This window comes from Ambystoma mexicanum, chromosome 3q (assembly GCF_040938575.1).
Source record: "Ambystoma mexicanum isolate Mex_15411 chromosome 3q, UKY_AmexF1_1, whole genome shotgun sequence".
NCBI classification, from domain to species: domain Eukaryota; kingdom Metazoa; phylum Chordata; class Amphibia; order Caudata; family Ambystomatidae; genus Ambystoma; species Ambystoma mexicanum.
The window spans coordinates 260,985,894-260,997,212 of record NC_090926.1 but is presented as its reverse complement, the minus strand read 5'-3'; the positions used below and the strand labels follow the sequence as shown (position 1 = coordinate 260,997,212).

The 11,319-nt window shown below is 43.7% G+C and overlaps 1 long non-coding RNA gene across 1 annotated transcript; it reads left to right on the top strand.

Annotated features, from left to right (window-relative positions):
* Nucleotides 1–2,638: 2,638 nt before the first annotated feature.
* Nucleotides 2,639–10,208, top strand: LOC138582420 (uncharacterized). Its single transcript, XR_011305020.1, has 2 exons — nucleotides 2,639–2,733; nucleotides 4,671–10,208. It is a non-coding gene; the product is annotated as an uncharacterized lncRNA (long non-coding RNA).
* Nucleotides 10,209–11,319: the final 1,111 nt, after the last annotated feature.

The window sequence follows — 11,319 nt, the reverse complement described above, 5'->3', positions numbered from 1 at the left end:
CCCATGTCTCGAGAGGCAGATCAAGGCATTTTTAAGACTATTTCCGCTATGATGCACCAAGGTCTCTTAGTGACATCAGAGTCGCCATGTAAAACATCAGTTTATCTGATTAAGAAATCAAAGGGGGGTCATGGCATTTAATACAAGATTTAAGACCAATAAACAAAATTGTAGAGGCCGAGTTTCCTCTAGTTCCTAACCCGTCTACAATTCTATGTAATATACCTGTTGATGCACGATATTTCAGAGTGATTGACTTGAAAAATGCATTTTTCTCGATCCCATTGCACAAAGATTCACAAGATTTGACATCATTTACCTTTACACAGGTGCGATTGAAAAGCACAAGGCTGCCCCAGGGTTACTGTGAGTCCCCATCAATTTTGAACAGAGTCCTCCAGATGGACTTGAGCAATATTGCTTTAGAAAGTGTTGTGCTGTAATACATAGATGACATTTTAGTTTGCAGCACCACAGAGGAAGAGTGTAGACGCGATTCTGTTCAGCTGATGATTATACTTGCTGACAAAGGTTACAAAGTTGATAAGGAAAAGTTACAATATTGTCAACAAGAAGTGTTGTACATAGACCAATTGATTTCACAGGAAGGAAAGAAGGTTACCCTTGAAAGAGCTGAGGGCATTTTAAAAACAGCCAAGCCACACACGATAAAACAAATGTAGAGTTTTCTAGGACTATGCAATGATGTCAGAGCATGGATCTTTGACTAAAGCTCATATACGAGGCCTCTCTTACAGGCCTTGAAGAAAGCACAGGCAACGAAAGAAAAAATTGTGTGGACTGAGGCAATGGATGAACAATTTGATGAATTGAAAAAAGTAATCTGCACAGCCCCAGTTCTAGGGATCCCCAATTATGCAGAGGAATTATTTTTATTCTTGCATACAGATGGTACCTTTATGACAGCAGTACTCACACAGAGAACCACATTGGGGTACAAGGCCCTTGCATATTATAGTGGAATTTTGGACCCAGTAATGAGAGGTGACTTTCCATGCGAACAAAGTTTGGCACCCGCCACGTTCGCCATAGAGAAAGCTACAAGCATAGTGATGGGATGCTCCATGACGTTATTTGTTGAACATGCATTATTTTCTATTTTAGAAAAACTGAAAGGCACATTAACTACTCAAAGCGCTTCTGCCTATGAGGTAATCATATCAACTGCAGCGATTAAAGTAGTTTGATGTGAAATAGTGAATCCAGCTATGGTTATAGCTGAGCCAATTACCGAAGGAGCGCCTACACACGATTTTGCAAACTATGAAGAATTCTGTGGTGAGCTCCCTAGAGCAAAGGAGAATGCGCTTGCAGGGGGAGAGATTCTCTTCATTGACGGCTCCTCAAGGATCAATCAAAATGATGGGCAAAGATATACAGGCGCCGCGGTAGTGAAACATCTGGCAAATGGAGAATTTCGAGTGCTTGTGAGTACACGATTGCCATCTCATTATTCAGCACAAGATGCAGAGTTATTGGCATGGATACTCACAATTGAGAATCACGCATACCATGAAGTAAAAGTGTACAGCGACTCCGCCTATGTGAGATCGAAGGTGCACGCAGGATTAGCGCGCTGGAAAAGGAGGGGCTACCTCAGAGCGGACGGCATGCCAGGGCAGCACGCAGCCTTATTGGACATGCTCATTAAGGCATTACAACTCCCAGTGGGCATAGCAGTCGTTAAAAGCAAAGCTCACACGAAAGGGACAGATTTTATCTGGCGCAGAGATCAAGCAACAGACGCTGAAGCCAAGCGTGTAGCAAATACAGATACAGGGATGATGAATATCGAAACCGTCAATGTGAATGAAAGAATGACTGTGATGACGATTGTGGATGAGGGATATAATCATATGTCTAAAACACAGATAGTGGAGCTTCAAGGAGAGGCACCGCAAGAGGAAAAGAACTTGTGGAAGCGAAGAGGGTGTCTTTAAACCCCTCTGAAGTATTATGGTGACAAGACAGCACTGGTAAACCAGTGATGCCTATAGCTTTATTAAGGGCAGCACTAGAACAATTACACTACCCAGCGCATACAACTAAGGAGAATCTTGCTGTAACCATTGCTGAGGATTGGTTCATACCGAACCTAATGGAGCATGTTGCATTTTTGATGGTAAATTGCATTGTTTGCCAACAATTCACGGCTGGGCATACACTGCGCATAGTGAGGGGAGTCAACCCAAGACCAATTCACGGCTGGGCATACACTGCGCATAGTGAGGGGAGTCAACCCAAGACCCAATGGCCCTTTTCAGCACTTGCATATCGACTATGTCAAAATGATACAAGTTTGTAATGGATATAGATACCTATTAGTTGTAATATGTCCTTTCTCTAGATCAGTGGTGTCCAAACAGTCGATCGCGAGCTACCAGCAGCTCGCCAGAGCCTTTGAAGTAGCTAGCGCTCGAGTTTCAGAAAAAAAAGAAAATGATGCCAGGAAGTGCTCTGACCAATCACAGGCCTGCAATTCTCTATAGCATATAGATTGCACCTTGTGATTGGCCAGAGCACGTTCCTTGCTGGGAGCTGTGCTCCCATTGGCCACAGTGGTTTCTTGTTCTCCTCAGTTTGCCGGGGCTTTTTTCTTTAAAAAGCACCATGGCGCCTCGCATAGTTTCCGATCTGTTTTGGAGGTGGCTGATGCTGGGGCTTGGATTCCAGGAGCGAGCTGAAAGTGGCAGGAAAACTTCTTTTGTGAAGGTAAGTTGGGGCGGGTGGATGGGGGAAGTTAATCTTTTTTTGATGAAGCCCGGGGTGAAATGGAGACATTTAGCTATGATGCTTAATGTCTCTGCTTCACCCCGGGCTCGTTTGCAATCGTGAGCTATTTATAGAAGGCAGGGCTCTGGCGAGCAAGCCCCCTCGGGACTTCCTCGCCAGAGCCATGCGTTTCTAATAGTACCTCACATAACTGGAAAGCAGCCCAGGTCGTGCGGAGACATGCAACATGATAGCTGCATGCCTCCGTTTCGACCCCGGGCTCGCTTGCAATCATGTGAGCTATTTTTAGAAGGCAGGGCTCTGGCGAGCAAGCCCCCTCGGGACTTCCTCGCCAGAGCCCTGCATTTCTAATAGTACCTCACATAACTGGAAATCAGCCCAGGGCGAGCAGAGCCATGCAGCATGATTGCTGCATGCCCCAGTTTCGACCTTGGGCTCATTTTGAGTCTTTTCCAGGGGTGGACTGGCCTATAGGGAACTCTGGAGATTTCCCAGTGGGCCTCTGCACCCTGGGCCTCGTTTGTGTGGCATTTCCAAATTTTCGCATAGGAAAAGCATTGGGCTTGCTGAAAATATGTCATGTGGTGCCACTTTGAAAACAATTTCCAGGGCCTCTTTTGGTCCCAAGTAAGTATTTCCAGGGCCTCTTTTAGTTCCCAGTCCACCCGCTTTTCAGCTATTTTTCGAAGGCAGGGCCATGGGTGGACTGGCCTATGTGGAACTCTGGAGATTTCCCGGTTGGCCTCTGCACCATGGGATTCCTTTGTCTGGCATTTCCAAATGTTCACATAGGTAAAGCATTGGGCTTGCTGAAAATGTGTCATATGGGGCCACTTTGACAATTATTTCCAGGGCCTCTTTTAGTTCCCAGTCCACCCCCTTTTCAGCTATTTTTCGAAGGCAGGGCCATGGGTGGACTGGCTTATAGGGAACTCTGGAGATTTCCCGGTGGGCCTCTGCACCCTGGGCCTCTTTTGTGTGGCATTTCCAAATGTTCACATAGGAAAAGCATTGGGCTTGCTGAAAATTTGTCATATGGGGCCACTTTGACAATTATTTCCAGGGCCTCTTTTGGTCCCAGGTAATTATTTCCAGGGCTTCTTTTAGTTCCCAGCCCACCCCTGGGCAGGGCTCTGGCGAGCAAGCCCCCTCGGGACCAATGTGCTTATGGGTTTACCACACTGGACTCACTGCAAATGACGCACATTTAGTACATCCAATCATTGATATCAAAACTTATAAGCTTCTTAGCGAGAAGTGAGGGCTAATACGCAGGAAAAAGGCCTCTTTACAGCTAAAAAAAGTTCCAATGTTTATGAACAACCCCAACCTCTGATATCGCCCGCAAGTAGCTCTTGCTGTTGGCCCCCAACTGAAAGTGGCTCACGCCAACATAAAGGTTGGAGACCCCTGCTCTAGATGGATAGAGGCAGCTCCATGCATGCACCGAGACTCTACCTGTGCAGCTCGGTTTTTAGTGTGCAAAGTATTTCCCAGATGGGGAGTGTGCGAAGTAATAAGATCAGATAATGGACCTCACTTTGTTAATACAGTTTTCGAGCAGATCACCTTGTTGCTTGGTATAAAGCACACATTTTCTTCGGCTTATCATCCACAAGGAAATGGGATCTGTGAAAAGCTCAATGGTCTGTTAAAAGAAAGAATAGCTAAGTTGAAACTTAATTTGAAAAAAGGGTGCTTGCACTGCCTACCACTGACATTGTATGCATTGAGGAACCAACCAGGTTCTGACCACCATCTTACGCTGCACGAAATTGTGACAGGAAGGCGAATGAGAATACCTTTAATGCCTCCATCCCGAGTTAGAAGTGATGCTCAGCCAACATCAGAAATTTTAGGACTTGAATTTCAAAACTATTTGAATTGTTTAACATCTAGTTTTTCTGTGATTTCAGAACAGTTGCAGAGCCGAGCGTGTAAGGCAGTACAGAACACAGAAGGAGATGCTTCAACAACCCCAACTCCTGAATTTCTATGTCCAAGAATCTACACAGGAGAGTAGGTCCTAATTCGTAACCTTACAAGGAAAAAGTGGGACGAGCCCCGTTTCAACAGCCCTTTTGTCGTTGAGGACGTAACGCCATCTGCTGTCAAATTGCAGGGTAGGCGAGCTTGGATCTTCCTGGGAGATATCAAGATCTACTCCTGAGAGACCCTCTGCCTGCACCCCACCGTGAAGAAGCTACAAACATCGGGGAAGAACCACAGCACGTGCAGACCAGATCTATGACGAGGAAGAAGGACGCATAACCCGACAAGTGTGAAGAAAGGAACCTACAAGTGGACTGTGGCTTAAATTGGACACTCCCTTTTTAGCTACAAATAAAAGAGTAAAAGGGCACATTCGAACACTCTGTGCATCTTAGTTACAGAGTAAAAGAAGATCTGCATTCTTAAAAAGCCATAGTAGCTTATTGACTTTGGACTGAGGCACACTTAAGCCTTGATAAAAATAAGGATATGCCAAATGTTGATAGTGGACACAGCAATTGGAAGAGGGTACAGTACCCTGATTCCTTTTACACAGAATTCTTGTTTTGTTCTACTCATGGTGTTACCCAGTGATGACCTTTCTAGGTTTGTACTTACGTATCTTGAATGGGTGTTACGTTCTTATCCTACGTTGGTGGGGAGAACTTGCCGCATACCAGATTTTATTGGTAACCCTGACAATGAAAAGCTCATTAGAAGGTTGCTCATAATCATCAATGAAGAGTTTTTGGAAGTTGCCTGAGTCTAGTGAGGAAAATACAAATGCCATTATCAACCGACGCAGCACATAGACTGGTCAATGTGGTGTTCTTTCATTCTTTTTGAAGAATACCTGCATCTCTTTAGGAGACACACAGGTGTGGTAACCTTCCTAAGAGACCCAAGAATTAGTGCAAATTTGAATGTGATCCTGGAAGGAATTATCATCCAGGTGGAAATCTATTCTGAAAGAAATCAAGGAGCTGTGTAGAAACTTTCCTCTGAGGGACAGATTGAGGAATTGAATGAAGGACACAACTCTTTGTTCATGCTGACAGGGAAGCAACATGTCATCTGAACTGAAGCAGATTCGAGACACTGATTGGGACCTAGTAAATTAAGCAGATTACATAGAGGCTCACCAAGGACATTTTTCTTCACGATAAAGGAACATTTGCATCCTGATTGGTGAAAAAACGGATTCAAGAGAAAGATAAAGTCACTTCTTAAGGCTTCCAGACAGCAGATAATTGATCAAGGATGAATACTGAAAGAAGACACCAGCTTCTAGAAACAATCTAACAATACAGAGCTATTAAAGTTGTTTTTATTTCTTTAGCATCAAATGTTCGAGATGGGAAACCAAAGTAGCAATATTGTGTTACCCCATGAGGACAGATGGACAAATTGCCCCAGAAGCAGATGCTGCAGGTTTACTTACCAATGCATCATCCACACATCTATTATATTCATACTCATATTGCTTTCACTGACAGTAAGAACTGCTTTTTATATAGGAGCGCATGATGCAAGAGCTCCTGTATATGTTTCTGAGCAGAAGGAAAAGGTGAGCGTGGCAACTACAAGGCAGCCTAGACCCTACATAGTTATTCCGGTCCCAAGAAAAAATGGGAAGATACCTGAGCTTGAAATGGATGTTATCAGTAATACATCACGCACAGCACTTGCTTCAAACACTGCTTTTAAATGCCGGAAACAGGGTTGGCGGATCAGGCAAAGTAAGGGGTTGACAAAGGTTGGGCCTACACAGATAATGCATGCAGACACACCTGGTCCAGTGACAAGAAGCCCAAGCACAAGTCCCACAGAGAAAACCCGTGCAGAATTGATAGCAGAATATATATGGCTGTTTTTAGCTGTGGCTAGAAAAAGACAGATGGATAAAGAAAGACTTGCTGAACTTATTTCTGCGCAGGGAACCAGGATGGATGTTCCTGCAAACACTTCAGCCAGAAGAAGCTATGTTGATGCATTCAGAGATGTGGTCATAGAAAATTACATGAAGATTTTGAGAACCAAAAGAAGCACCCAACGAGGTAATTATGAACTGAATGATTATCTGGACAGCACAGCACATTTGGGAAATAACATATGGTACCAACACATGAAAGAAGTTGGAAGAAGGATGTCAGAAAAATAATGCTTCGTATGTGCACTCCTACCATACAGCATGGGGAAATCAAAGATCTTTATAGCTATTGAAATAGATGTCCTAACTGCACACTGCATAGTGCACCTAGCCTTCTGTAGTACCAGGGGCCAGTTCATGGTCAAACAGCCTCTCTCAAATGGGCAACTGAAGTAATAGATCCAAATGAAGATGACTATGTTCAAGACATAAAGACAAGAAACAATGCCAAGACAAAGAATATTGTAATCAGGTACGAGAAACCAGGAGCAAAATGAACTGGAATAAGAAGAGAAATGAATAAAAAACAGAAAGTTCCAGGACACTCCACAGAAGACATCCGCAGATGGAAAAACAGAGGCCAGATGCAGATTTGTGGAACTGTCCTATCACCAGATGACTGGGAAGAAGGAGTAGTAATCTTCAGGGAGTGGGTAATAATGGGTCACTACCAACCAAAAATTGAGAATGCACAAATGTTGTGCAAGCCATTATGGCCAAAACTTACAAAACTCCTGACATGGGTAGAAGACAGAGGAGGAGGACCTTTACAGATAGTACCATTGGACAGTTCTAAATTGTGCTTCAGGAACAATAGTACAAGAAAAATGGGGGAAAATCAGAACTGTGAATGAATCTTCGATGCACCAGGAATGAATATCAGAACAGCAGTAATTATGGATCATTATTGGGTGTGTGGATCCAAAGCCTATATCAGACTGCCAAAAGATTGGGGAGGAATTTGCACATTGGTGAATGTCCATGTTCCTGCATTGGTAATTCCTAAAGGTGACCTGAACATTGATAGTTTCTCGAAAGCAGATGCTCATCTAAGAAAGAAGAGATCAATGGAACTGATAAATCGAATAAAGAGAGAGAACTACTTTTCAGCTAAATCAATAGAAGCCTTTGATGCTATACCATATGAACATAGACTGTTCAGCCAGACTTCTTCAGTGTTCACGTTGATCTTTATGCCAAGGATCCAGGTTGGGGAAAATACCAAGTGGCTTAAGATCACCAGATGGGAACTACTATGAATGATTAATACTACCATAAAGGGATTTAATGCAATAAGAGAAGAGCTGAGAGTTGTACGATTGATGACCCTCCAGAACAGATATGTCCTGGACATGATCACAGCGATGGATGGAGGTGTTTTTGCCAAAATTGGAGAATCATGTTGCACATGTATACCTTCTCATGATGACGAGAATGGAACCTTGACAGAGGCCATAGACATGCTGATGAAACTCCATGCCCAGATGATAGAAGAGGTTGAAGACATTGCTGATGACAGCTGGTTTGGATCACTCTTCTCATGGGTTCCACAATGGATGGCAGATATGTTCAAGTTTTTAGGAGCTTTATTATTGTTAGCGATGCTTGGATTTTGTGTGATCAAGGTAATAATCTCACAATGCAGGAAAACAGCAAAGAAAGCCATAGGGATGAAAATCATGATTGATGTTGAACCAGGATGGAAGCCTAAAGATCTAACTGATGAAGAAATCAGAGACTTTGTAAAGACCAGTATCCATGCACCCGAGGGAACAAAGTTCCTGTATCCAAAGAACCATAAGAAATATGTGGGAAGCTGGATCTATTGCAGTCAAAGTGGACAGTGCATGCTCATGACATGGAATAAAGATGAGCATGTGAAATCAGCTGGGTGCTTGAAGTGAGTCATACAAATGTGGGTCCCTAAGAGGCATTTCATCAGGCCTGGGTGTCTAGGTATAGAAAATAATGTGAGAATGGTCAAAAAATCACCCAGAGGGGGGAGTGTAGAGGAGGAGCAAAATACCCCCACTCCACCTGCCCCGCCTACATTACCTGAAACGTATGATCCAAAATATATGCCGTATACTGAACAGTTAAACCAGCAAAGAGAAGAGCGTGGGCTCTGTGCAGTACCCATAACAGTACCTATACCTAAGAGGATATGGGAGGTAAAATACCCATTGAGGAAACCATACCTGCATCCAAGACAATATGATGGTCATTTGAATGAGATTCCTGATGAAACAAAGAAACTGAATGACCAGGATGAATGGTGATGTCATACAAAGCTGAATCGATACCCATACAGCAAGATAACCAGACCAGAGAGGCAGGCGATTTATAAAGAACAGAGAAATTGCAAGGATAATTGACATCTTGGGATCAAGATGAAGAGACTTATGCCACAAACCTGATGAAGAAACTTAGTTAGTTTAAACGTGTACAGATGCAATGAAATGCAAGCAGCAAAGCAATCATGAAGCTAGCCACATGCTTAAATAGATTAGACCGCGGCAAGCGCCAACATATACATATATTCCTCATAGATACATATGGACTAAGTAAAGAATGAATGTTTCCACAACGTATAAAGCAATACTGAACAACAAGGAAGGCCTCATTTCAGTGTTGCAGTTAAGAAAAGCCATTGAATTAAACAGAATAAAAGTGCAGCTAAGGAGTTCACTGAGCCAAGAAAACCATGGTCTTATCAAAATGGAGTTGGCTGACATTGGATACAATTAATGTGAAAGAACAGAAGCTCCTGTTCAAAAAGGTCAAGCAAAGACAAAAGACGTCAGAGAACTATTGAAGAATAAAATCAAATACACAAAAAGGGTCAATTCATGGTGTCCAGTCATGTGATGGAAGAAAGTTGGACGGATGAGAAGATCACACGTACGCACGGAAGCTGGATAGTGACCATACTCCTTAAAAATTCTCAGAGAACAGTATGGACTCAAGGCCAACTTCAAAATACTAATTGACACTGGACCATCAAGGTGATGATGGATCACGTTTTTAATTGGTGGGATGCTGGTATCAAGACGAGGTTATCCACACCTGGTTGTTCGGTCGGCGTACTGCTCGCATAGGTGGAAAATTACAGACGGGGGTTAGTAGCCAACCAATTATAGAGGACCACGTAGTTTGGGGTCCTATAGTTTGTGTAGCCAATGGCACGTCGCATATTTAGTGACGTTCATAGTGGCCATTTTTAAGGGAGGGCCTAGTTCCCACACCTGATGTTAACTATCCTATTACCTCTCTCCATTACTCCATACAGATATAGAACCTATCACTAGTTATTCACTTAGAACCAATCCCGCTTTTCGATAAGTTTCTGTAGTTTTCCACGTAAGATGACCTTGGTAATGACGCAGGTCAACATGTCAGCTATGACCAATTATGGGTATAAGAACCCATCCTTTTTATGAAGCAGTTAGAGTCAGAGTATCGAGCGACTGCTGATGTTCGTTGTACTCCCTGTTTTAAATACTTGCATTAAAACAGACAAACTTTTGCCAAACTATATGTGTCGTCTGGATTATTGATGTTTGATTACAATCTGTATCCCCATCTATCTCAAGGGTACCGCTACTCATCTTAAAGGGCTGGAAGCCTCCAGTTCAACTGCATTCCTTCCCCCCTCCAGTGGCAGAGAGGTTGCTGCCAAACTGATTAGCTTTCCACTAACGTTCCCATTTCGACCCGCTCCTCCCTGCCCGTAGTCACCCAAGCTGCATCGTGTCCTCTAAGGCATTTCGGTACCGGGCTGAACGAGTCAGCAGTCTGCCGTCCTTTCATGTAATTTCGCGTATTGAGCCGGTTTCTGGAACTACATCATCCCGGTTACCTGGATAGACCGGGGAAGATATAATCACCGTGGACTGGGGTGGGGGCGGGATTTGAAGAATTGGGCTTGTGGGGGCAGTATTAGATTTATATCATATTGGGGCGTTCTGGACGAAATCGGAGACAGTATTATCACAGAGTCACACTAGGTCAGAGGTACAGCATGCAATCTCACCTGTAATCTTGTTCTCGCCCCTGACGGATTAATCGGGTCAAATCCATTTTCAAAAAGATTTTCCAATAGGCTTTTTAATCTACAATGTTAGATGCAGAGGCTGAGTGCGGTGTCACTCACACCCGCAAACACCCCTTTGCACCACTTTGCTCCGCTTTGCAGAGGAAGGTGCTTTTAAGCGTGCCAGGTCAAAAGTTGATTCTGCAGCAGGTCCTCCACAATTAAAGGCACAGCACAGCGTAAGTCCACAGCACCAGCAAACATGCCTTTGCATCACTTCGCAAATAATACACAGGAAACCAGAAGTGGAGAGAAATGGACTGTAATGCAAACACACACCACTGAATGGGAGGGTATTCACTGCTCCCCCCACCCAGGCCTGGCTCATCCTTATATACAATGGAGTAGCTAAATTTATTCTTCACCCATAAACCAGCACATATAATAAACAGGTCATTTCGCAGAACAGGAGGAAGAAAGTACATTTTGCAACTGCAGGCTGTTTACTGTGAGACAGACCCTGGCAGCCTTGGGATTTGAGCCAGCATCTTCATCGCTGTGTATGTTCTCAGGAGGGGCTCTTCATGCCCGGCAGTCTGAGGGATCACAG